Source organism: Agelaius tricolor, unplaced genomic scaffold (genome assembly GCF_023055355.1).
Source record: "Agelaius tricolor isolate 1412-34295 unplaced genomic scaffold, bAgeTri1.0.p SCAF_14, whole genome shotgun sequence".
In the NCBI taxonomy this organism is placed as follows: Eukaryota; Metazoa; Chordata; class Aves; order Passeriformes; family Icteridae; genus Agelaius; species Agelaius tricolor.
In genome coordinates, this window is record NW_027269274.1 from 4,027,959 (window position 1) to 4,052,178 (window position 24,220).

Genomic DNA, 24,220 nt, shown 5'->3' on the forward strand with positions numbered 1-24,220 from the left:
AGAGGAGGGTAAGGAGTCACTTGTTTGCTGTCCTGAAGTCCTCTTGTTCTTCCCCTGTCCTCCCCCCGCCATGTCCGCAGTTATTTTGCAATATGCAACCCCCTCCGAGCACTGCCTGCGGAACTGGAGTAGCTCTGGCATGTAGATTTCCCAGTGGGAGAACTTGTGTGGATGGTAATTTTAATGAGACCTGATTTAAGCAGTAGAATAGATCCATAAAACTAATACAAGCAGACTTTCAAGAGCTCTACTATTTGTCAGGGCAGTGAATTTTAGAGGTGCATCCATTGGCTTGGTAAAGAATATTATAATCTGGAGAACTTAGTCTGTATTAATTCAGATTGTTTCTATGCAAAGTACTATTGAGAGTGTCTCGAATCCAGGGCAGGCCAAATATAGACTTATTTATTTTTGAGTCTCAACTTTCGTCCAAAAATTGTGCTGGAACCACAGGACCTGAAAGCTGTGCTCTATATGAATGAATGCAAAGTCTGTATGAGTGCACACAGCTGTGCCTCCAAGCTGTGACAAACCCTTAGCTTTGCTTTTTTTCCCCTTCACTTAAGGCCACCTCTTGGTCCATATGTATTTCAACCTCTCCCAAGTTGTCACACCTAGTTATATATGGCAGTAACACGGGTTTCTTGGGATACACGGAGTTTTTCTGTGAATACAGGCGTTACACCCACCCCAGAACCTGAATCCTGCTTCACCTAATACACTTGGTCCATGGCTTTTATTTTTCATCCCAGTGCTCTGGAGCATCTCTTGCTGTTGTTGGAAATTGTGCAGTTCTGTTTGGCCTTACTAAACTGTTTTCTTTCCCTGCTCTCCTCCCCAGCCTCTTCCCTCTGTCCTGTTTGTTGTGGGTTTTTTCCCAACTAGCTTTATTCACCTCAGCTATCTCAGATGGCAGTGAGGAAGAGAGCAGGTGTAGGAAGCTCAGGGCAGGAGTTTGAGATGGAAATGGGGGGTGCTGGAACACCAGTAAACAGCAGAGAACAAGGGGCAGACAAGCAACATGAGGAGAAATAGAGGGAAAAGTGAGGAGGAAAGGATGGAGACAGAGGGCAGGGAGGGAGGGAGGCCAGGGAATCCGTGGGAAGGTGAAGCAGAAGGATGCTCTGTGCTCTGGGGGGGACACCAGCTCTGCCACCCCTTCCCATGCTTGGGCATCCCGGTGACTGCAGGGACAAGGACAGAAAGGAGGTGGCTTCTGGCAGAGGTGGTGATAGCAGGGACATGCATTTAAATAGGGAAAAAGTTTATTTGCTTTTTCTCGCAGGAGATGCTAAGTGATTTTTGCAGTTTGAGTGGAGTGGCATTATTGTACTTAGCTCTGCATTTATTAAATAAATTTGTTCTCCAACTCAAGTGTTAAGTGTGTATTATGAAACCTCAGAGCCAATCTTAGTGGTTGCAGTGTGCAAATATTTTTAAAATTATGTAATTAAACAGGGATTGGGCTGCAATGTCCACTGAAGTGATTTATTAATTGAATGGTTTGATTAAATTTAATGTTATTTTAGTTTATACAGAAAGGGTTGGTATCTATTTCACAGACAGGGACATCTTGTGGGGCTGTCAGTGATGGTTCAGAGGTCCTTAGGAGGAATCTTTAGCACCCAATTAAATATTAACCAAGAAGATGTGACTTGTTCTTTCTCTGTCCCTGAAACTGTGTTTTGACATCTAAGGCTGGTGATAAAAATTTGCTCGGCAGAATCACTTGCAATGCACTCTATTTATCACTACATTATTTCCAAATTAATCATGCTAAAAATCTTTCCATTGTAATTGTGCTGGGGCTCAGTGCTGTACGATGTGTGTAAATAAAAAAATGCCCTTTTAATTCCATGTTAACTGTGTCTTGCTGCTGTTGCAGCCAAACCATATCTGTTTCGGTGGAATGTCATTTTAAAGGTATTGTGGTTACTGAGCGGCAGCTGTGATTGAAAAGTATGTAAACTAATCTTTAGTTGCTCATGTCATTTTTATATTCTTATGTCAGAACACAAGAAAGCTGCTTTAAATTTGTCTTTCACTGTGTATTAATTTTCAAGTCTAATTTTTCTTGGGTTAAAGCATATACTGCATTCTCTGCTACACATTACCATTTGGTGCCAAAGTAAATGGCTACTTGTGAAAAAGTACAAAATTAGTTCCTGCTTGATTACTCTAAAATACATATTTATTTTCCTAGGGAGAGTTTTTATTGCCACTGTATAAAGGACAATTGTCCTGTATGGTATCGGTGACTTAAAAGGCAAAGTAATCAAGCACCATATATTTATTACTGTGAAGAGCAGAGCTGTACATTGCTTTCCCAAAAACAAGAAGGAAGGTACAAGGGGTTTTGGTTCTTCTTTTTCCTCTTTCTTCTAGGCTTGCACTGTGTGTTGTTCTGCTCTTTTAAATATAGACCATTCGAAATGAAATCCTCAGCTAATATGTCTGTATAAGAACTTCTTTGTCTCTCAATGCCCAACCATTGAAAATTAAATGTGTTTGCGGATAAGTATTTATTCATACCATTCCTCACACCTGATCTTGTGTCAGTATGACATCATCTTTGCCACAAAGACTTCTGGTGGTTTAAAAATGTTCCGTTGTGAAATAAGTGGGAGAGGTAGAAAAGGGGCAAGGAAGGCAACAAAAATAAACTGCTAGTGGGATTTGATGTTTTGCCAATTAAAAACAAAATATAAAAAATCATGTTCTGAGGTCCACATGCTGCCTTTGATCCATGCACAGGACTTCCATTTGTGCCAGTGGCTGTTCAGACTGCGGAGGGAAGGCTGTACATGACTTAATTTGTATGTTGTGGGAAGTACATTTTCCTAGCATGTGGTCTAGCTTACTTGAAGAATCTGAAATGCGTTATAAATGTAAATGCTGTGTTTAAGTAAAACTTCATTATGTTTTGGTGGTTTCCAAAAATGCACAGGATTTGACCTTAAAGTGTTATTTCAAGGTGTTATGATGTATGAGCTAGACTTTGTAGTCTTCTAAATTAAATCTTTGAACATGTTATTATTGTATTTTGGCATCGGCAAGATGTAGTTCTCAGCTATTTTTTGTCACAGCCTTCATTTTTCTAACAAGAGTAGCGAGACAGGGCCAGATTCTTCTGTAAGAGGCGTGTGCAGGATGGGGATTACCCTGCATTCACTGTGGTGTAACCAAGGACGGGTCTGCCCTTCTCATCCCAGTCCAAGGGCATGGCAACTCCTCGCCCGTGGCTGCCATCAGCATACCCACCACCCACCGCCACTGCCTGTGACCATAACACAGCCCCACGTAGGATGTGGTGAAAGGTTTAGCATTTGGATCCAAATCTGGTTCATATATAAAAGGGGTTGTGTTTCTGTTTGGAAAATATGAGCCCTTTTCACTTAGCCCAGGTGTGGATTAGCTCTCTAAACCATTTGTCCATTCCCGTGTTTGTGGGAGACTGTTTTCAATTCTTACAAAGAGGCTGTACAAGTCCAGCCGTACAAACAACAGAAGCAATCCAAAAGTGGATTTAAAAAAATAAAAAAAAAATTAACAAAGTGTTTGTGATCTCAGCTTGGTAGTCTGGATGAGGGAGCAGACCTAACCGCTATACGTACGCTTATTTCCAAAGAAAATAACTGCAAAACATTTCCACCTATGCCATGAGTGCTCAGGGCTTGTACTTCGGCTGCTCTGTGTAACAGCCATCTGTTCGTGTTACGGCAGGGCCGTGGGGCACCGTCCCCGCCGTGCCGTGTCCCCGGGGCGGCACCAGGCACGGGGAGTGTGCCAGCCAGCCACGGGGAGAGGCAGGGCTTGGGCTGGGGTATGTTGTTGCAGAAAAGTCGATTAAGAAGAAGAGCTCTGAGTCAGCCCCCGGGGCCGTGGCCGTCGGTCGGTGGAGCGCCAGAGAGAGGCCGTCTTTGTAGTGTTGTTTTTGGTACCGGTTTCACATTGCGCGCTCCTGGTATGATTCATGATGGTTACAAAGGTGATTTTTCCCTCAAGAAAACAATCCCTCCCCCAAACAATCGCAGAGCCACCCTTTTGGACACTTTGCAGAGATGGCTTTCTGTCTGTCTATCCTGAGGTGGTCTTCCACTGCAGGATTGGAGTAGGAAGGGGGAGAGCAGCACTCAGCCAAAGCACAGAGGCTTGTCCTCCATCTGTGGCCAGGAGTTTCCCATTTTCCTCCTTCATGAGCAGACTGGCTCCTGGATGCGGGAGGCCTGAAAAATTTGTGCAAATCTTCAAAATAAAAGGCATATAGGATACCCCGCTTTCCCTCTGTCATTCCTTCCCTGCATCCCAAATAGGGTAATGCTTAGAAATGCATCCAACCCCGAGTTCAAAACGGATTGCTTACCCGTGTTTCTTGAACAGCTAATTTTGCTGGCATGTTATTATTCACCCTCTGCTATTTTCAAACTGTGACACAAAACTAGAGAGAAGAAGAGATTGAAATTTTGACCGGTACGTTATCCTGATACCTGAGATGCTGTGTTGATATGAGAGTATCTTTACCACAAGGACTTTCTTGGTGGTTTTAGAGATCCCAGTGTGAATAAGTAGAAAAAAGCAGAACTAATAGCTTAAGAAGCAAAAATATTTTTTTTCTTAAAGAAATTGATTAACATGCAAATATGTACTGTATGCATATTAAATATCATTTCAAAATGTGATGGGCAGGAAGCATAAGTGATGCCATTTGGTTTTGTGGCATCAGTGTGGGTTGATTAAGGGGGTGGGGATAAATTTTGGGGATTATTGATATAGCATGAGTAGAGCCAGATGGTTGTATTACACATCTTTTGTGTTCTTGTTTGCTTCTTAAAGCAGTTGCAGAATTTTGCCCTGGGCAAAATTTACTCTTTGCTCGTATGTTCCCCTGTGAATTTACTTTTGACAAAGTAGTTCACAAAGAGGGGAAACGCTGTGCCCACAAACCCATCTCTTCCCTTCACGTTTGTGAAGCCAACAGCCCCCTACTTCAGAAATATTTTGTAACTTGTGAAATAAATTAGCAGTAGGTGCAAGTTCAGAGTGTGTGTGTGCTGTGTATCGCTTCCCCTCGGTGTGCGGTATTGATTTACGGAGAATGCCGTTCTTCAGATTTTCCTTGCGGTGTTGTGAAGAAGAAACTGTGGAAATGGCAACCAGTTCAGTTTAATGCACTACTTATGTAGAGTTCTTCCATTAAAGAAATGTTGTCTTAAAGATTAATGAGCTAATTTTTCCACTACTCCTTTTTTATTTTAAGTTTTGAGGTTGTGGCATACCTGATTCATGTGATCAAAAACACATACTTTGTGGTATTCAGGTTGAGTGGGAGAAGGTTGTGCTAGGTAGGTGTTTGTGACATTTGTTGGAACTGCTTATCACCGGAACCACCAAAATTTACATGTGTTTGTTATTTCCCTTTGAAAGCAATTTTTTATTTCCCATAAAAAGATGGGTTTTTGTAAAGGCTTTATAGGAAAGAATTTATGTCTTTCTTGTGCCTCGCACCAGTTTATGTGGGTGTGTAACTCCATTGACTTGGATGAGGTTACTCCTAGCTTGGATGAGGAGTTCCCTTTACATCTGGCAATTATAGTGGAAACAGGCCCACTTGTAAACATGTAAACATTTTTGTCCTCTGCCTGTGTCCCTGTGTGAAATGTGTGTCTGCAGAAGGTGAGGAGACTCACCTTGCTCATGATGGTGGGACTTTTATTGGGGACCAAGTCATGCTGACACTGATTCTGTGGCCCCATGTCTGCATCCCCTCTCGACACAAAGCCGGGCTCATGTTTTGCCCAGACTGGGAGCAGTGGCTTTGGGCCCATTTTTTAGAACCACTACTTGATGTGGAAATGGGATGGGCAGCTCTGAGCCCATTGAAATCTCTGAGTAGTCCAGTCACAAGTCTGAGACCGGAGCAACTTACTCCTCATAATGCTGCCATTGTGCTCATCCAATCTGATCAGTTCTGGAAATGTTTTAGTAAGTCTATCTTACAACACTATAAGAAGATAATCAGCTGCCTTAGAAGGTCCCCATCTGGAGTATAGAGTTCTTTTACTGAAAGATGTTTTGCCTTTCCGAGATAGCTCTCTCATTTCATCATCTGTTGTGCAGAGATGAAGTGCATATGAAAAGTCAGTGACTCTGAATCCATCTGTTGTTATTATTTTCCACTGATAATTGGCTTGAACAATGAAATGTCTGTGTCTGTAGCCTTTGAAACTGTACACCCTGTTTATTTTCTGGAGGTCTTGCTCTGCTCTCCCCCCTGCTTTTTTTTTTTCCTTTTTTTTTTTTCCTTTTTTTTGTTTATTTTATTTTGAGGCTTTTTTTTTTTGTTTCATTTTTCTCTCAAGCTCATAACTAGTTGAGCTTGTATGAAGATGACATCTTTGACTCTGTGCATCAGTATGTGTCACTCACCATCTAAAGCATGCCTGCCAATTTTTGTCAGGGTCCTGTGTCTGTGCTGTGTGAGTATAGAGCAGGCTTAGAGCAGGAAGACTGGCAGATCCAGAGTTCATAGATATCTTACCTGAAATGTAGTATTTATATCACTTTCTCTATTAAAATATTAATTTAGAGACCAGTATCTAATACCTATGGAATTAGATACTACCTGTAATTGTGTAATATATTCAGTTGCATCCAGTTTTGCACAATGCAGGGTATTAATATTGGATTCCACTAACAGCAGTTCCATTAGCTTGCTCAACCAGTATGAGATATATATGAGCAGGGAGGCATAACTACCAGCCAGAACTGCCAAAACAGTCATTAGAAGCTCCATTGGGATGGACAAAGGCTTTTACACAGTGATATACTGATTAAATTTTGTTCTATGGTTTATTTGCATCAAGGTTAGATCGGTATCATCTATGTGAACATATTATCTGACGCCTTATTTGGAAGGTCATTTCAATGCAAAAATGGTGAACGACACAGGGGCTCTAAAATTTCTCGCAGGATTCTTTCTTGGAGGATTTTTCTCCTGTTAGGCTTGACTCGCTCATGTTATCAATGTTTTTGTGTTTTAACCTGGTGAGTTTATCCAAGGAGGTGTGAAAACTCCCTCCATAGCATACAAGTGCTCCGTGGAACTGAACATGCTAGATGCCTATTAAAACTGTGAGTTATATCCAGTGTCCTTTGAAATAATCTGTGACACATGCTTGAGAATCCAGTAAATGTGTGTTGCATCTTGAAAGGCTGCATTTTCCTGTGCCTGCCTGTGTGTAAGTGCTCTTTCAGAATGAAATTTCGGGGCCGGACGCAGTCGTGCCGTCCATGCTACGCTGTAGTCTGGAGCACCAGAGAGTAAGGCAGAGGAGTATAATCTTATTTGTGTTTCAATGGCAATCATTTAATACTGCAAGTTATTAAAAAATAATTAAATTACCAAAACCAACATGTAGCTAGGACTTACAATAAAAGGTCAATGTGATTTGACTCCTTAAGTTAGGAAGGGACACTGGTGAATTCCAATTGCTTTAAAATCATGCTGCTTCATTCTATTTCTGGACTGGAAGGATAAATGAGACTGAAAAATAATTTATTTCTCTAGAAGGAAGAGTAAATCATAGTATATAATTATGTATATTCAATTATAATAATAAATGTTTAGATATGTTTGGTGGTTATCACAGTCTCTAATTTAGTTGTTTTTTGAAGTAAATATAGTTTGGACGGCTCATTTCATGAGAGCAATATTTTGAAAATAATGTTTTTAAGGAACACTTCAGAAGTTTCTTCCTTTTTCCCAAATAAACTAGTAAATAGGTGTGCATTATGTGGTTATTCATAACACCTAAAATAGATCTGTGCCTGGAATGTCTTTTATGTAGTAAACAAAACAGGGGACAGTAAGAGCAAATGCAGATTTAATCTGTCAACTCAGCCAAAAGTCTCTGTATTAATTTTAAATCCTTGTTAAGAAAAGGCTGGGCCAGGAATGTATTGGATTTCAGTACAGTTAATGAAAATTAATTTTACAGGTGGTGTTTGGTTGTGTTTCTTCTGCTGTGGTGAGATGGGTGGCTGAGCCAAAGTGGGCACAGCACAGGATTCAGCTCTGTGCCAGAGCAATGCTTAGATTAGGAATGAGCGTTTGGCGAGGAGTTGTTGGTGCTGTTGTTATTTACTATCAGAGGAGCAGAGCGTTTAGCGCTATGATTTGATTTGATTTTGCAGCTCCTATCCCCTTAAACAAGCTGTGTAGCTTGTCAGAGATCAGGACAGGTAGAATGCACAGCAGGCGTCTGATTTGAGCCAGTTACTCATTTGCTGAGTGTTTGTGTTTATGCAAAGGGGCCTCTTCCTGCATATTTAATCTAGAGTAAGGCAGTGGCTTTTGTTGTGTTTAGACCACATACCTTCAGTCCTTCCTTACACTGCAGCCAGTGTTGAAGCACAGAAAGGCTTGATAGTCAAAAGTGCTTTAGTGTTTTCAAACTCTCAACTTTCTGCAGTTGGTTGGGAATTTCTGTACAGCTCTAAGCCTTTTTCTTCCTCATTAATGGGTAAGTTTGCACTCGGTAGAATAAGATACTTTTTTTCTGTTCCATTTTATAAATGCACAAAATATTTGTTTGTTTGTAGTTGTCCAAACCTCCTTGAGCAAAACTGGTCTGCTGAGGGAGTTTGTTGCAGGGAATTAGATCAAGAATACAGGTGTTTCTGGCATATACTTCTGAATTAAGTATTAAATGCCATATTGCAATAGACAGGTATTTGTGGGGTGGGGAAGTGGGGGGGGGGGATGAGTTTGGTGTTATTATTCTTTGTACTAACAAATCCTGTTTTGTAACTGTCCTGAAGATAATGCTTCCATTGTTAGCTAAAAGCTTTCAAACAGTGAGCAACGCAGAACTGCAAAAGAAGCAGCAAAAAAAAAAAAAAAAAAAAAAAAGGAGGCGGGGGGGGGGGGGAAGCAACCCTCTGGTCTTTATTGTTTCCTTTGCAAGGGTCCTCACTCGAATGTCTGCGCTGTAATAGGGAGGTTTTTCTTATGTGGAAATTGAATCGTCTCTTCATTGATATTAATAGCACACTAGAGATGTTAGCCATGATGCAGAGTACCAGAGCTGTGGAGTAGGAAACCTGATATTGCAGGGGGAAAAAAATGACAGTCCTATTGCTCCTCAGTGTGGGAGACATCCCTCCCCGAGAGCAGAGTTTGCATAATGGCATCCTGCCTCAACTATTTACTTATAGGTATTTTAATCTCGGGCTCTTTCTTTTAGTACAGGCGTAATTACTGCCGCTCGCTCCTGCACTTATTAACTGTGCAGCTCGGTTTCTGATTCCGTCTGGACAAATTAGTTTTAAAAATGACTTTGGAGAGAATCCGTGCGGTGTGCCTGCACAATGTACACAGTGTATACGTAATGTGTGCTGGGCTGGGAGAGCGTCGGGGTCCGACGGGAGGGAATTGGCATCAAAAATTAAAGAAAAGACGACAAAGGGCACGTCTTGGAGGCTGAGGGTTGAAGCACAGACAGCGCTTGGAGAAATGTGGAAAATGTGCGGCGAGGCCAGAAGTAGTAGTTTTGGTTCCCAATTAACTATTTCCTTCGTTTGAGTAACTCCTCTCAAACAGAAGAGTGTGCTGTTCCACCACATGTTGGAAAGTGTGAGAATCTGAATAAAATTTCATCAACCTTATTAAAATATGTAGGGACTTTGGTCTTCTTGGGTACGAATCAGCCTACAGACTCAGAGGCATTTATTAACAATAAGACTGCTGAGGTTTTTTAATAACAAAATTACAAATACCGTGTCTAATTGTAAGTGTATTACTTTTATGCACCAGTTTAAAAAAAAAAAAAAAACAAAAAACTTTTTATGAGGAAAAGTACCTCAGTCAAAGCACCTCGTGTGATTAGTGCTATTGTATTCTTAAATTTTGATTGATAGAGATAATAGTTTTCACTTAAAAATACAGACAGGTACTTTAACTTTCCATGACAATAGCTATTTGCATTTCTTTTATCTTTTTGTTTAACATTTGTGGGGGTTGGGACGGATTTGATTATTAACTCTTATTGCACACCGAGGTAAATGCTAAAACAAAGCTTTTGTTAAAGCTTCAAAAGGTAAAACAGCAAATATTGTTTTTAGGCTTCAATATTTAAAGGCTGTTAAAGGATACCTCGAAAATATTTTCACATGACCACGGCCAGGAGTGTCACTCGCCTGCCAGGTAAGGGACGGGACAGGGGCGCCGTGCGGGGCGGGGGGGGCAGCGGCGGGGAAGTGCCCCGAGCAGCGGCGGGGTCACGCACGGGGGGAGCGATAGCGATGTGTCCCCGTGCCCGTGTGCCCGTGTGTGTGTGTGCGCGGAAAGCGGCGCGGGGACAGCGCCAGCCCTGCCCGAGGCCCCGCGGCGCTGCCGGCCGGGCAGCGGCGGGACCGGCCCCGGTGCCCGCAGGCGCGGCGGTGCCGCCGCCGGGCACGGGCGTCGTTCGCCTGCTGCCACCCGGAGAGGTCAAGTTTCAGGAGGAGAGTTTGTAGCACAGGCATAAAATGGTTAAGGCTGGCACCGAGGCACGGGGAGTTATTTTAAGAAACGGGGAAGATCTGGCGATAGGAGCCAGGCGGCGGCGTTTGATGGCTGGCTCTGGCTCCGGGAGATGGTGGCCCCTGGCTCGGGGAGGTGGGATCTGGCCGAGGGGATGGGGTCTGCCTCGGGGATGGCCTCTCCTCACCTGGCAGGCTGGGTGGCTCCCGGGAGCGCGTTCCCTTCACCTGGGATGGATTTGGTGAGGGCCAGCGCTGTCACACACGAGAGGCAAACAAGCAATCCATCAGTCAGAGATGCAGGACTGAGCGATCGCGGTGCAGATCCCGCGTTGGAAGCGAGCTGTTCCCAACTTGCCTGCGAACTGCACCCGTGTGTTGCCTGTAAGAGCTGTTAAAAAGCGGGGGAGGAACGGATCGTGATTAGTTTTGTAGATTTGGCTTACGCCGAGTTATTCTTTTCCAAGGTTACGGTGGACTTGAAAGGTAATATTAATTTGAAAGAGCGAATGTGCTGTGCATAGCTTTGTCCTCGTGCTGTTATTTATTTTTATTTTATTTTATTTCTGTTTGGAATAAATAATCAGCACCAGCCAGAGATTCTGAACAGCCTGCTAATGACTGAAAAGGAAAATAGAGTATGATTTGCTCCCTCCTTCCACTGAGAAGCAGCAAGGTAGTGAGCATTGATATCCCTGTGTTTTGGCCTGTACCAAATCCACTTCCCCCTCTTCAAAGAGAGGTGGAAGAAGTGCACTTAGACTCTCACAGTTTCACTGTTCACCTGCATTTCACTTTCTGAGGAGGTGGTAAGGACTGCTGCTATAGAAAAGCTCCTGTGCCATGCCTCCTGAGATTTTATATATGCTGCACAATAAAAAGTGGCCACCTTGACAGTGGTCAGGAAAAAAATTTATCTCCCAGATTATTTGAGGTATTTAGTTTAATATATAATTTCTCTTTAAAAATAAAATAGGTACAACAAAACTGAAGAGACAACTACTGACCGTCCTCAAAGCAGTTCTACACATGATTTGTGTTAGTGCAAGTAACCCACTTGAATGTGCTGGGTGAGGAAATAACCTGTGTGCAGGACTGGTCCACAAGTCTGCCTGGTACCAGATGTTTTCTCCACAATCAGTGTACATTCTGTATTTTCAGAACCAGCAAAATACCAAATAAAAATATTTTTGTTTTTCTCTTACAAATATGCACTTGATAAAATCACAGACTGCTTCTTTTCCTGTGTAGGACAAGAAAATAATGATTATAAGGATAGGACATTTTATAAATAGTACATATCTAATATTTCAGCCTGTGTGCAGTTGAATGTGACTCAGGGACTTTTGAGTGGAAAGAACAGCTGTATTAGGTGGTTACAGTTCACTTTATTTAGAAGAAATTACTGCACAGAAGTGCTTATTTTGGTGATCAGGTTTTGGTATTTTAAAACTTTCAGGAAGCTTGTTAGTAAATATTTTAACCAGACACATCAAATACATTTTAGCTGGTCTTATATAAGAAAAATAAATCAAAATCTAATTTCAAAACCAATTTTTTTCTTGTGCTATCAGGTGCATGTGTCTATTTTATCTTTTTAATTTTTTTAAAGTGTGCTTTCTAGGTAGTAAAGGGGAGATTCCTTTGCTGCTTTAGGTTTCCTGTAATAAATTGTAGGCTTCTGAGGGCTGGGACACTGACAAAAAAATGTACATGCGTAATTCTGAGCAGAGGAGCAGCTCAACTGGTGTTCTACTTTCCTGTGTAAAATTACTCAGAGCCAGTTTGTGTGGGATCAAGGTCCTTGTTAATCTATTTTTGGCTATACCCAAGGCTGTTCTCATTTAGATATTAGTAAAAAATGTTAGAGTTTTAAGTAGACTTTCATTCTGCAATGGTCTCTGTTTCTGAGTATTCTCTGTATTATTGGTTAAATTTGGCTTTGCAGTGATCCCTTGGAGTTAGGGCTCCATCCTGCAGCCTCCCTGGAATGACCTCGCTGCCCTGGAGGAGGATATCACTAAATCAAATAAATGTTGTTGGATCAGAAGAGTTACAAGGTCCAGCCCAACAGCAGGTGTAATGTCAAAGCTTCTGATCTTTGCCTGGTCCCTTGGTACCAGGGGAATAGGTAGGGCCTGATCCAGGACAAGAGTGGCCTTTCTGTTGGAAGAGGTTATGGCGCTGGCTCAGGTTGAGATTGTTGTTGTCTTTCCAAAATCCTGCCCAAAACACTGCTTTAAAAAGTATCTTTATAGCCAAGGATTTCAAACTCTGTTACAATTACCTGTCTCACTAGTGGGTAAACTGAGGCACGTGGTGAACAAACCTGACATTTTCAGGTTTCATCTGGTAAAATCTGTTCAGGGCACAGAGTTTTGTGTGGACTCTTCCTCGTTTATGGCATCAGTTGAGCCTTGGACGTGGCGTTGAGGGTGCTTTGAGACCACCTGTCTGCCCATCAGGCAGCAGGACCACTGCTGCTTGCTTGCAAAGTGGATTTTTGTTTGTGGTTTGGTTTCTATTTTAATCATCTCCTTGGGGGGAAAATATGAGTGTAGCGAAATGTCTTGCTTTGGTAGGATGGGATTTTTTCTTTGTTTGCTCCACACACACACTTACAGTGTTGATGGTACTTTGTGTTTATCTTAAAGACAGCATGATGGAAGGAATGTGTGTTGCCTACATCAATTCACTCACCCATATAAACAGTTTCAGGAGGAAAGTCTGTATTTGTGTTTCTACGTTTTGAGATACTCAACTTTTAGACTATTAATGAGAAATTTTCACAGGTGGGAACAGCTGTTTCTGCTGCTCATTTTAACTTTAATGGTGCGTTTTCCATATTTTTGAAAGCCAGGTAACATATAGCAGGAGTTTGATAACCAGAAATTAAAGCAGTCTGGATTTCAATCATGGAGTAATTTGTGAGGAGAGCTGAGTCCTCCTCAGCCCCCCTGTAGACCCTGTTGGTCTCCCACCAGCTGATTGTTGAGCCGGATTTCCTTGGAGTGTGGTTCATGCAACACAAACGTGTTTAGAAAATGATACCTGCCTTTTTCAGCACTGCCCAAAGAGATACTGAATGCACATTTTATGCAAACATGTAATTTTCAGCAGCTTCCTTAAAAAGTACATTTTACGATGGTTCATTTGCTATCGTGAAGACTCAGGGTAGAAATGAAGCCTGCTTGCCAAAATACTGCCAAAATAAGGATCTGACTGCCAAATACCCAGAAAATTTATAAAACAGATAAATATGAAAAGAGGTTTTAAGTGTCAAACCCAAGATAACCCCTGCAGCAAAGCAGGATAAAAGCCTTTATTGTTGCTAATCTAAGAGCACATCACATGTCGGAGGTCGTGTATTTTACATAAAAGATGTATTGTTTTACATACTCTCAGGAAGGTGAGCCCTGACCTATTATGATGGAGTAGTGTTATGTCCTTTACAGTGCAGAATCAGGAATTTCTTATATGTGTACCTCAGCAAGGAACACAGAGCTTCCTATACAGTAAACATGCTCAAATTTTGGCCCCTGATGTTCTGGTACTGCATTACAAGAACTGCTTCTCACACAAAATATAAAAAAAAATGAAGTGCCAGTGAGCAACAGATAAAACCAATATTGATTTCATATCAAAGTAACCTTTTTTCTCCCAAGTAAAAATAATCAGGTTTCAATGGTAAAGAAGTAATGCCTCATTCTCACTGTGAAAACATTTTTCCTTCCAAAATAAATGGTGAATGAGTTCATATTCTTTTGAGTGAACTTAGTGAAGATTCTGATTTTTTTCCCAGAGGTTGGTATTTTACTGCTCCAGTAAAAAGCTTCACCTAGTGATGTAAATAGCACAGTTTACCATTTGGTGAGTTTCACAAACACCCCCAAAACTCCACATCACTGTGTGAATTTTATGAAATGGAGTTTCACGTAGCTCTGTCTTACACATCCACATGTCACTGACTTTCCGTTTCATATGAAGTCATCAGTGTCACCAAGTTATCACATATTTCTTTCTGTCTGTATAGTACTCTGTACCCCTGCAGCAGAAGATCAACATTTCAGTGAAATTATGTTATAATTTTACTCTGTTAAGGTATTTGGTCAATTGATGTGGAATTAATTCTAAATGCTGTTAGTGGTTTGAGTTAGTAACTTGATCTAAATTAATAAACAAATGTTTTTCTTTTCTCTTGTACCATATGTTGATCCCAATTACATGAACAGAAAGTGGCAGATTGTCATGTTTCTTAAAAGATTACATACTCTTTTGCATAAGAGAGAGTACACAAGATGCAGTAATATACAGGGTAAAAAAAACCTACACGTGCTGTTTTCTCCCTCCTACTTTTTATAAAGATACACTTTAATTATTCCTCCTTTTAATACCCACTGCTCTCACCACCTTGGCGTGCTTGGCGTGCTCTTGGTAATGCTTAATGAGAAGATATCCCAAGACAGTAAACAACTTTCTGAATTAGGAAGATGCAGCTAGTTCTAAAATCTCATCTAGGACTGTGTCTCTATGGAAAAGGATGAGAAAAAAGAAAAGATCCAGAAGATAAAATAGCAGCGGTTGCAAATGGTCTTAAAATGCCTTAAGTAAGGAGAATCCATGCAGACAATAGTCAGATTTCTGAAACAAAGAACTGAACTCATTTATTATTCAAACTGAAAATAGATTGATAGACATCAAGATTAAGAAAGTTTATGTTAGAGAACAAAGATGTCTCATCTCCATGGGGTTTTTTGCTTCTCTTTTTCTTCTCCCAAAGACCAAGTTGTTTGTGCTGAACTGAAGAACCTCACACTAGCTGGTACTGATAAGCAGCAGTCCTGTGACTTGATTGTTTTTATTAACTCTCTCTGAAAGTCATTCACCATTAAATACGATTAGATTCATTTGTTGCTTTATTTATGTTTGTACTTGCAAATGTGGTGCCAATGAAAATGCTTTGGGTGTTGCTGCTGACACTGACCCAGAGTCACGTGTGTTACCTCCTTTCTCTGCAGGGTAAGAAGAGTGACCTTTTTGGGTGGCTGTAACTGAAGATTGCTTTACAGGAGCAACTGAAGAAGGTAAATGCAAATATACTGTCTTTAACACTATTTTTGAAGTATGTCTGAACAAAGAATTTGATCCTGAGAACCCTAGGACTGTACCTTAGCTGCACAAGTAAAGGCTTTTCTGGCAACATGGATAAAGTTTGAAGCATTGGGCTTGGAGCTTTTGGAGTAAATGCTGTGCTTTAAAAATCTTCATTTTGCTTGGGAAGACACTGGCTTAGGTGTTCAATTGCATTTGAGGAGCAAGGCCAAAAAGATGCACTTTTGTCTTTCAGCCATGTTCCGAGAAGGCTGCTTGGTAACTGGGCAGAGCCTGTGTGGGAATGGAAGAACCCTTCTCTGGCTGGGCTTTGTGGCAGCTCCATGGCCCATGGCTGCTGGGGTGGGAGATGCAGTGGCACAGCCTGTGGCAAGGTCCCCTTTCTGAGGCAAATCCCTGGGGAGTGGTCAAGTCAGCGTCAGTGCTGCTTCATCCCAGGCTGAGACATTCCTGGGTTTCCAGCAGCACGTCGAGCAGAGCAGGAGAGCAAAATTTAGCTGTTAATTTGATTGCTTATTATCACTGCAAAAGTTAAAACACATGCTTTTTAGTCTTTGGAGCACAGCAAAAAGGAAAGAAATATCACTCTCTGCAAAATGATTTTTATTTAAAGCAGCATGAAAGTCCTTTGCTTCTAAATTAACTCCTTGCCTCTCTTCTGGTCCAAAGTTTCAAGTTGGGAAGGAATATTAACATCACAAAAGTGGTGATTCACAAAATTAACTTGCAGAGGAGAAGAGTAACGCAGATCAGTGTTTGGTACTGAAGGGTGTCATCTGACTGAGGTTCATATGGCTGCTTTATAATCACCTTCTTTCAGAAATTAATAGTCGGTTAAGCACCATAGCAACAAGCAACACTGATGTAAGCGCTGAGCAGTGGCTGCTGTTCACTGTGATGTCAGTGCTCGTTAGTGCTGTTCTCTTGACCTTGTTTGAATATAAAATGGTGATTTCATTTTAAACTTAGAATTTTACAGAATGACTAAATGCAGTGGAGTGAATTAGAGCTATTTTTATTTTTAATTTTATTAAAATGTACTTGAAGGGGGAAAAAATGTCCCTGTTCTCTTCTGTTTTAAATTAAAATAGATCTGAGGACGATCTGGGATTTTTTTTTTTTCAGTTCTTTGTTGCCAAAAATATCTATTTAGTTAGGATGAAATTCATGAAGTTCAAGTGAATATTGCAATCCTTGGCCATGCCAGTGGTGTGTGTCAGCTATATGATATATCCCTCTCTTCAAGATTTGAATCTTACTAGTTTGTTTTTTTATGGTGGAGCCCATGAAGTATTAGATGTATTTCAGCTACTGGAGAAGAAGCAGATCCTGCAGTTTAAGGAGCAAGTGCTTCCTTGCTCTGCAGTATTGTTCCTCCCTTGAATTCTTTGAAGAAAGGAAGAATTTCAAGTCCCAGGTTCATCAGAGGGCCTTGTAATTAACGGGTCTCTTGTTCCTGGTTCATGTATGTCTGTGTCCTCTGTGACCCAGGAAAACTTGGACTTTTGGTGGTGTTAAATGCAGGACACTACCTTTAGACTCCCTGAAGCTTGTAGGCTGTGTCTCCAGAAGCAGATCTATTTTGTACTGCTACCATCAGTGCACCACTCAGGCACACATCCCCTCTGTCACTCATCCTTCAGCAGAAAGCAGTTTGGGTGATTCACTGGAAAAGACCATTAGATTTTTCAGCCTGATCTCCTGTGTATCATAGGTTATTGATTCTCACCCCTGAGCAGAGCTGGTAAGCAGAATTCAGCCAAACTCTGTTTCCTAGAAGCTGATCCAGGCTCAGGGGGAAGACAGTGAGGACTGGAGAAGCATGGGGCAGCTGTGGTGTGTGCAGGTGGATCTGTGTTCAAGGAGATGTTATCAAACTGTTCAACAAAATCTAAAACTTAATGGAAAACAAGCTGTTCAACGTGTCCTTCAATGTCAGGATTGTTTCTCAGAGAAGGTTTGGCTCTGTCCTGCTTCTACTGCAGTGAGGGGTGCAGTTTTCAACAAAAAAATATTTATTGCAGGATCGGTCTGTAGTCTTGCAACATATTTCATAAAAAAAACCCATAATGAATGATATGTGGTCCAAGAAACTGGATGTCACATTTAAACTGGGCAAGAATTGAAACCGCTGAGATAATAAACCATGAGAATAGGAGATAGTAATGGAAATAGTGATAGAGTCCTAATTAGAGCAGTGCCACTGAAACAGGGAAGGTTAAGGGTTTGGTTGATTGAGTTTGAGCTCAATTGCTTGATAGCTTAATTTCAGGTGAAATCCCATCTCCTGAGTTAGCGGTTAAGCCGCTCGGAGCAGTTGCAGAGCAGGACTCTACTCCTTGAGGAGCAGCTGCGTGGCCCCGGGCGTCCCAGCCCTGCGCGCGAGCCTGGCCTCGGGCACGCGGGCTGGGAGCAGCTCAGAGCTGGCAAAATAGATTTTTATTCTGCGTGGTTTGTTTGCTTTCTTTTTTTCTTTTTTTTTTTTTTTTCTTTTTCTTTTTTCTTTCCCTGTGAGCTCCGAGGAGCTCTGAACAGAAGCAGAAATAACAGAAGAGATACAGCAAGGGTCTTTGATGGTTAAACCTTCAGAATTAAGATGTTTACATTCTCCTTTATTTAGCACTGTTAGGCATAATGCCTAATTATATGCCAGTTTTTCCTCACAGTAAGAATTAGAAATGTTTGATTTGGGGAGAAGGGAGAGGAATGTATTTTTACAGAATTATGGGCAATAGTGTTAGTTTTCCAGGAGCAGTCATTTGTTTAAATGTAGTAAAAGCATTGTCAATAATCAAACAGCATTCAGTGGGCATTGTAAATCAGGGATAGCTTGCATGCTGAAAATTTGAAAAGTACAAAACATGCTACTAAAATTGTGCATTATTGATAACAAAAGGCATGTGTAGACTTTTAAGATAGCAAAGATAGAATCCTTTAGAAAACCTTTAACAGCAAAAAAAACAACACAAAGGAGTTAGCAAAGTTGCACTTAGTTTAAAATTTCAAATCTTAATGCTTGTCAGAGTTAAATGCTGATTAAATATTGATAATAAACCAGAAGCTGCCTGCTGAAACTCAGAGCTGAATGAGATGATCAACAGATAAATCTGTGGGTTTGAGCTATAACTTTCTTATATAGGTATATTTTCTCCTCCCTTCCCTTCAAGCCAGGAGAAAGGTCAGAAGGACTTTTTCTCCTAAGCTCAATACAAAAAATGGTTTGTGTAGTTGGTCTATGTGGAAAAAAAAAAGTGGACCAAAAAATTACTTTTTTTCCAACTTTGTTTTATCAGGAAGAGAAATGGTTCTCAAACCAGGTTGTCAAGTCAGTGTGCCATGTCTTTGCTGGCCATTGCAGGCAAAAGTCAAAACCCTGAAACAAACTCTTTCAGACACATTTCTGCTTATGAAAGGCTCAGCAGTGTGTGCAGTTTCTCCCCAGCACTCTTCCTTGCTGGTGACTTCCAGAAGTTATGCTGGTGATGTCCTTAGTCCTGTTTTATGTACTGGCTTGGATGGCAGGTGTGTTTGCACATCAGGCAGTGGGAAGTTGATGGGATGATGTTTTCCTTAGTGAATTTGGCACCTTGACTCTTCCTACTTTTGACCTAAACGTCTTAAAGCATATTAGGGAGCAGAACCAGCTCCTGTCCCTAGAACATGTGGTGTGCAGCCACTTCTGAATATGGTTCCTGAATATGGACTGGGTTTCAGTCACAACGAGTCCTGTGACAGAGCAGACAACCTGGTTTTGAGCATTTTCTCCAGTGTTTTCTCTGCAGTGTGCCCAAATTACACAGAGCTGTACTGGAAGCATTTTGCATGAGTGCTTGTGTCACCCTCAGCAGGAAAGATAAACCTCATTGATGCCTGCTGCTCCCTTGCTGCTGAGTGGTAGTCCTGTAGCTGGAGTGATCAGTGTCTGTCAGGCCTTATCTAAGATTGGATTTATTTACTTCTGGATGATTGGGAGAAGTTGTAATATCTTAATGGTTAAGAATTTTGAGTTACTGGAGGGTCCTTTTCTTAAGGTTCAAAGATACAGTCTGGTGCAAAGTGTTTCTGTATTTATTAGTAACAGAAACTACAACATTGCCTGCATGTTTTGGGGTAAACCCTAAAAAGTCTGTGTGGGGGTCATTGGAAACACAAAGTGTTTGAAGACTTTGCCTATTTGAATGAAAAGTTCAGTCCAGACATGTGTGAAGCTGTAACTTTTCTGAAGCAATCGGGTCAAGAAGATGTAGAAAATAGATTAAGACATTTTGGGATAATTTAAGAAGTATCTGAGCAAATCTCATTAACATGGCCCACTAGCTTGCTGTATTGAAGACTTCAAAGATCTGTCAGAGGAGTTCTTTCTGTGCTATTGTCTGCCAGCATTAGCAATCTCGAGAGAACATGTTTCTTTTGTTTTCTTTTGGCCCATTTAGCTTTTCTTCTTTTTTTTCTTCTTCTTAATATTCCTTAATATCTTATAAATCTTCAAGTGGGTTGATAGGAAAATATGTTTCTCTGCTTTAAGAACGTCAGTAGCAGGTTTTGATCCTCTTATCTGATGCTTTTGGACCAAATCTTTCTGGTCTTCATGAAGACTGCTAAAGTGAGCAAGACTTGGCCAGTATTTTGCATAATCCCATGGGGTTTCTCCTGTTAGTACCATCACCCATTCTGAATCCCTGAAGAACGTGGAGCACAAGGTTCAGAGTTTCATGCAAACTTCCAGATTAGCCTCATCTGCACCCAGAAGGTCAGACAGGTGCAGGTATTGAAACAAATGCATATATTGAAAATGGCCCAACACATAAAGGTTGTGACTGCAAATTAAGGAGCCAAAAAGGATGCACTGATGTTTGCCAGTACAGGTGCACCAAGGAGACAGCTCATAATATACCATGTAATGCAGACTGTGCAATTTCTGGCCTGGTTCTTCAAAATCAAGCTGGATAATATGTCAGGATATGCTGCATTTTATCACAGCTTGGCCAAGGAAAGAAATGGGAATGGCAAAGGCAGGAACAGCATTGATACATTATTCCAGAACCAGAGCATGACTTCCAGCTCAGATAGCCTGAACTCATGCTTAGTCTCAAACATAGAATGTGATGGAAAATACCCAGTTTCAAGGTTTCCTTCTGGAGCAGGCAGTGAACCCTGAATTCAGAGCTGTGCTAACACTTTTTACAAGTCGTCCTGCTCTGCCAGTGGATACAGTGATGTTTTTCACTTCCTTGTAATAGGCTTGGTGGGCTTCCAAGCACACCAGGGCTGTCTGCTGGGGTCTCATGGCTGTGCCTGTGTCTCAGCACAAAGGGCAAGAGCTCCTTGCAGGCTTGGAACCTGCCTTTGGAACACTCACATTGCAGACGGTGCACATTCCTGTGTTATAAAATCTAGAGATGTGAGAAAATGACTCCAGAAATAGATTCTTGTTGCATATTTTATTTGGTCATCTGTAAGGCCACTGCCTGTTGCCTGCTCCTGCACCAGAAGTATATCTTCCATGCTGTTTAAATTATTGTTGTTCAACAACGGCAGCCGTGTTTTACAAGAGTTACAAGACCAGTGATGTCAGTGGGCATTATGGGAGGCCACCCTTTTTTTTCTGGTAGCTCATCCTAGAGCTAAGGCATTAAAAAAAAAAGTAGAAAAAAAGTAAAAAAAGTTATTTTTTGTTCCTGATTTCCTGCCCGTATTTCTCATTGCGACATATGAAAGCATTTTTCACTCAGATAATGGCAGGAACTTCAGACACCACCTCTGAGATGTTTAATTGTTCAGTGTTTCTCCCAGTGCAATCTGTGAATTTTAATTTGTGCCTCTCCCACCTCTGCTGGCCCTATACTTTTCAGTGTGTTTTGTGTAATATTGCTTAATTGCTCAAACGGGTCCTTTCTGACTCTGAGCTCACTGTTTATTTTTTTAGTAGGGTAGCACAAACATTTGGACATTTGTAACTAAGACTCTGACGTCATTTCCATTGCAAACCATTAATATCCGAGTTTATAATATTGCTTTGCAAAATAGATTTTTGTCGAAATATGATGATCTGTTAGGGTTTTTCTAAGGGTAAAATTGTTATCCTTGCTTTAAAAAAAAAAGGATAAATTGGCATCTTTTGAATAATAGGTCTACTTCCTTCTCCTGTCATACCCTTCTTGTTAGTTTTGATAGTCTCTGTATTTATCTTTATTAGTTGTAGTAGAAGTGTTCTGCCTTATCCTCTGACTTATTAAGGGTTAGTGGATCCCAGCACTGGAAGGAAATGTCTGTGGAAGGGCACAGCATTTCCTGCTCCTGGGGCACTTCCACCAATGGAGCAAGGCCACAGAGTTGTGACATTAGTAATTGTCTGTAAAGATCTTAGAAATAGAAAGTGCTGCATTTAAAAGCCAACAACAGCATAAATCAATAATATGGGCAATGAGAGCATTTCCTTTTTTTGGGGGGTGGGGGACTTTTTAACCCTTTCTTTATGGTTTGTGTTTGTTTAATTGCTGTCATCCTTACCCACTGAAATTTTATTCGGAAAATTTTGCTTCTAAAGATTTAGTGAATGCAAATTGAACATTATTAAAAATGTTGTTACTGAAAAGGAACAGAAAAATTATCTCTGAAACAGTGCAAATTCATTTGCATCTTTGTTCCTCTTTAAGACCAAATATCCAGGAATAAAAATGTAGTTTTATTGTTTGTTTCCTTTTTTTTTTAAGGAGGGAAAGATGATTGCTTTTGCTGTTGCTTGCTTAGAGAGTCCAAAGCTTTGAGCTCAGTTTTGGAGAACGTAGAATAAGCCCACAGGAGGTCTTGTAAAAGTTGTAAGAAATTGTAAGCATGTCTGCTGAGTCAATTATATGAGACAAATTGCCAGGGTAAGGCTGAAAGGTTCCAAACTTGCTATTTACTCTCTGCTATCTTTAAACCAATTTATTTCTGCCTTTGATTTCACAGCAGATAAATATATGTTTTGTGAGGGAAAAAAAGAGTTACTAATTAGACAAAATATTAGTTAAAATTGAAAGAATTACCTGGATTTTTATTCATGTAATTAAAAGGAGAGTCTGGCCTGTTCTTCTTTAGAATGGTGAATATCTGAAAGACAATAGTTTAAAAATGCAGATTGGCTTTTTTAAGTTTCTCCTCAGTGAGACTCAAGTGCACAAGGCAGTTCTTTTTAAAGACAATTTGAATTTTACTAATAAAGTTATTAATTTTTTTAAAATTACACATCTTGCCTCTCTGAGGCCATTCACGATTCTTTCCAGTTTCTTAACCCTGCAATAAGTTTCAGAAAATTGAGAGAAGATAAGTGCAAACCCAACATGTGGATGGTGTAAATCCCATGTGTATAGTGTGTGCATGGTAAATCTCCCCAAAATTTGTGTCCTGTGTTCATGATCTGCAGGCCAGCTGCAGCAGTGCTGCTCCATAAGCTGCCATGGTTAACTCACCTTGAAATACATCCAGATCAGCCACTGGATTTTCTAGATACTTGATAAGGTGAAAAAGTCCCGTAAAGTCCTTGTCCTCCTTTCCCAGCACAGTTAGGATGGAAAGCTCAGAGAGGAGCTGGGTAAATAATTTGGTTTATTAGGCCTGGCTGTGTTTGAAGCTGATGCTGAAGCCCCTGCAGCGGTTCCTGGGTGGGCAGGGCTGTGCTGTGGTGCTGTGCTGCATCCCCCACATCCCAGTGTCACTTGTACTCCATCACTTGAGGAACCTGTCTTTGAAGTTGCCCTGCCAGAAGCTGCCAGCTGCCCTCTTAGCAAGAGGGTAGGGCTGCACCAGCTGCGTGACGAGGTGGCAGGTATCTGCAGTCTCCTGCTGCTGCCACGCCTGGGGCACAGCTGGCCAGGTGTGAAGCTCCCCGAGAACAGGTGGGACTGTTTCCACCTGCAGAGAGGACTGGCCCCCAAAAGAAGGAGCATGGAGCTAGGGGTGAAGCACAGCAGTGGTGGGAGGAGGTTGTGTGGGAGCCTGTGATGTGTAGGAGAAAACATCAGTGGGACTGCATGTTCTTCCCCCAGGAGGAAGGGAGGAAAAAGGTCCCAACAAGCTTGGTGGACATTTGAGGGGACTTCTTTAAAAGCAGCTCTAAAGAGACTCATCCTCTGATATTGACATCCTGTATGGTCACTGCCCATGAAGAGTGATCTGAGGCATCATCTGGGCAAGACCTTAGAGTATCTCTGCAGGAGAACTAGAGTTTATCATGGTTTTATATTGGGTTTCCCTCAGCGTGTAACTGGATGCATTAACAGTGACATGATCCCGGTGTGACCTGGACTTTAATGGGTTTGAACTTGGAACTGTTCAAACATTAAGAAAAAGCCCTCACTCCCTGCATGTATTCAGCAGCTGCTTTTTATATGCAGAACCCAGAGCTGCAAAGGTTCACCGGTGGTGCATTTTCAACTTTTCAGATGAAAAGGACTAAATAACTGCCAAAAAAAATGGGCTATTTCTCTCCTGATGCAGATGTGTGACTGCCAGGACATGCATACATCAAAAGGATAACGTGCCTGTGAGCAGTTAAAAACCTACTGCTTTGTTTTGTTTTGCTTGAGGCAAACAAAATGTCAAGGCC

The 24,220-nt window shown here is 41.3% G+C and overlaps 1 protein-coding gene across 9 annotated transcripts in view; it reads left to right on the plus strand.

Moving 5' to 3' along the window:
- The window catches only part of FOXP1 (forkhead box P1), a 376,943-nt gene that overhangs the window by 142,798 nt on the left and 209,925 nt on the right, over positions 1-24,220 (plus strand). For 8 of the 9 annotated variants that reach the window (XM_071439345.1, XM_071439352.1, XM_071439343.1 and 5 more), the window contains exon 3: positions 15,540-15,605. The gene's annotated coding sequence lies outside the window, so the exon portion shown is untranslated. Of the gene's footprint in view, positions 1-10,140; positions 10,205-15,539; positions 15,606-24,220 lie in introns of those variants that run through there. The other variant, XM_071439347.1, reaches the window with a different exon arrangement.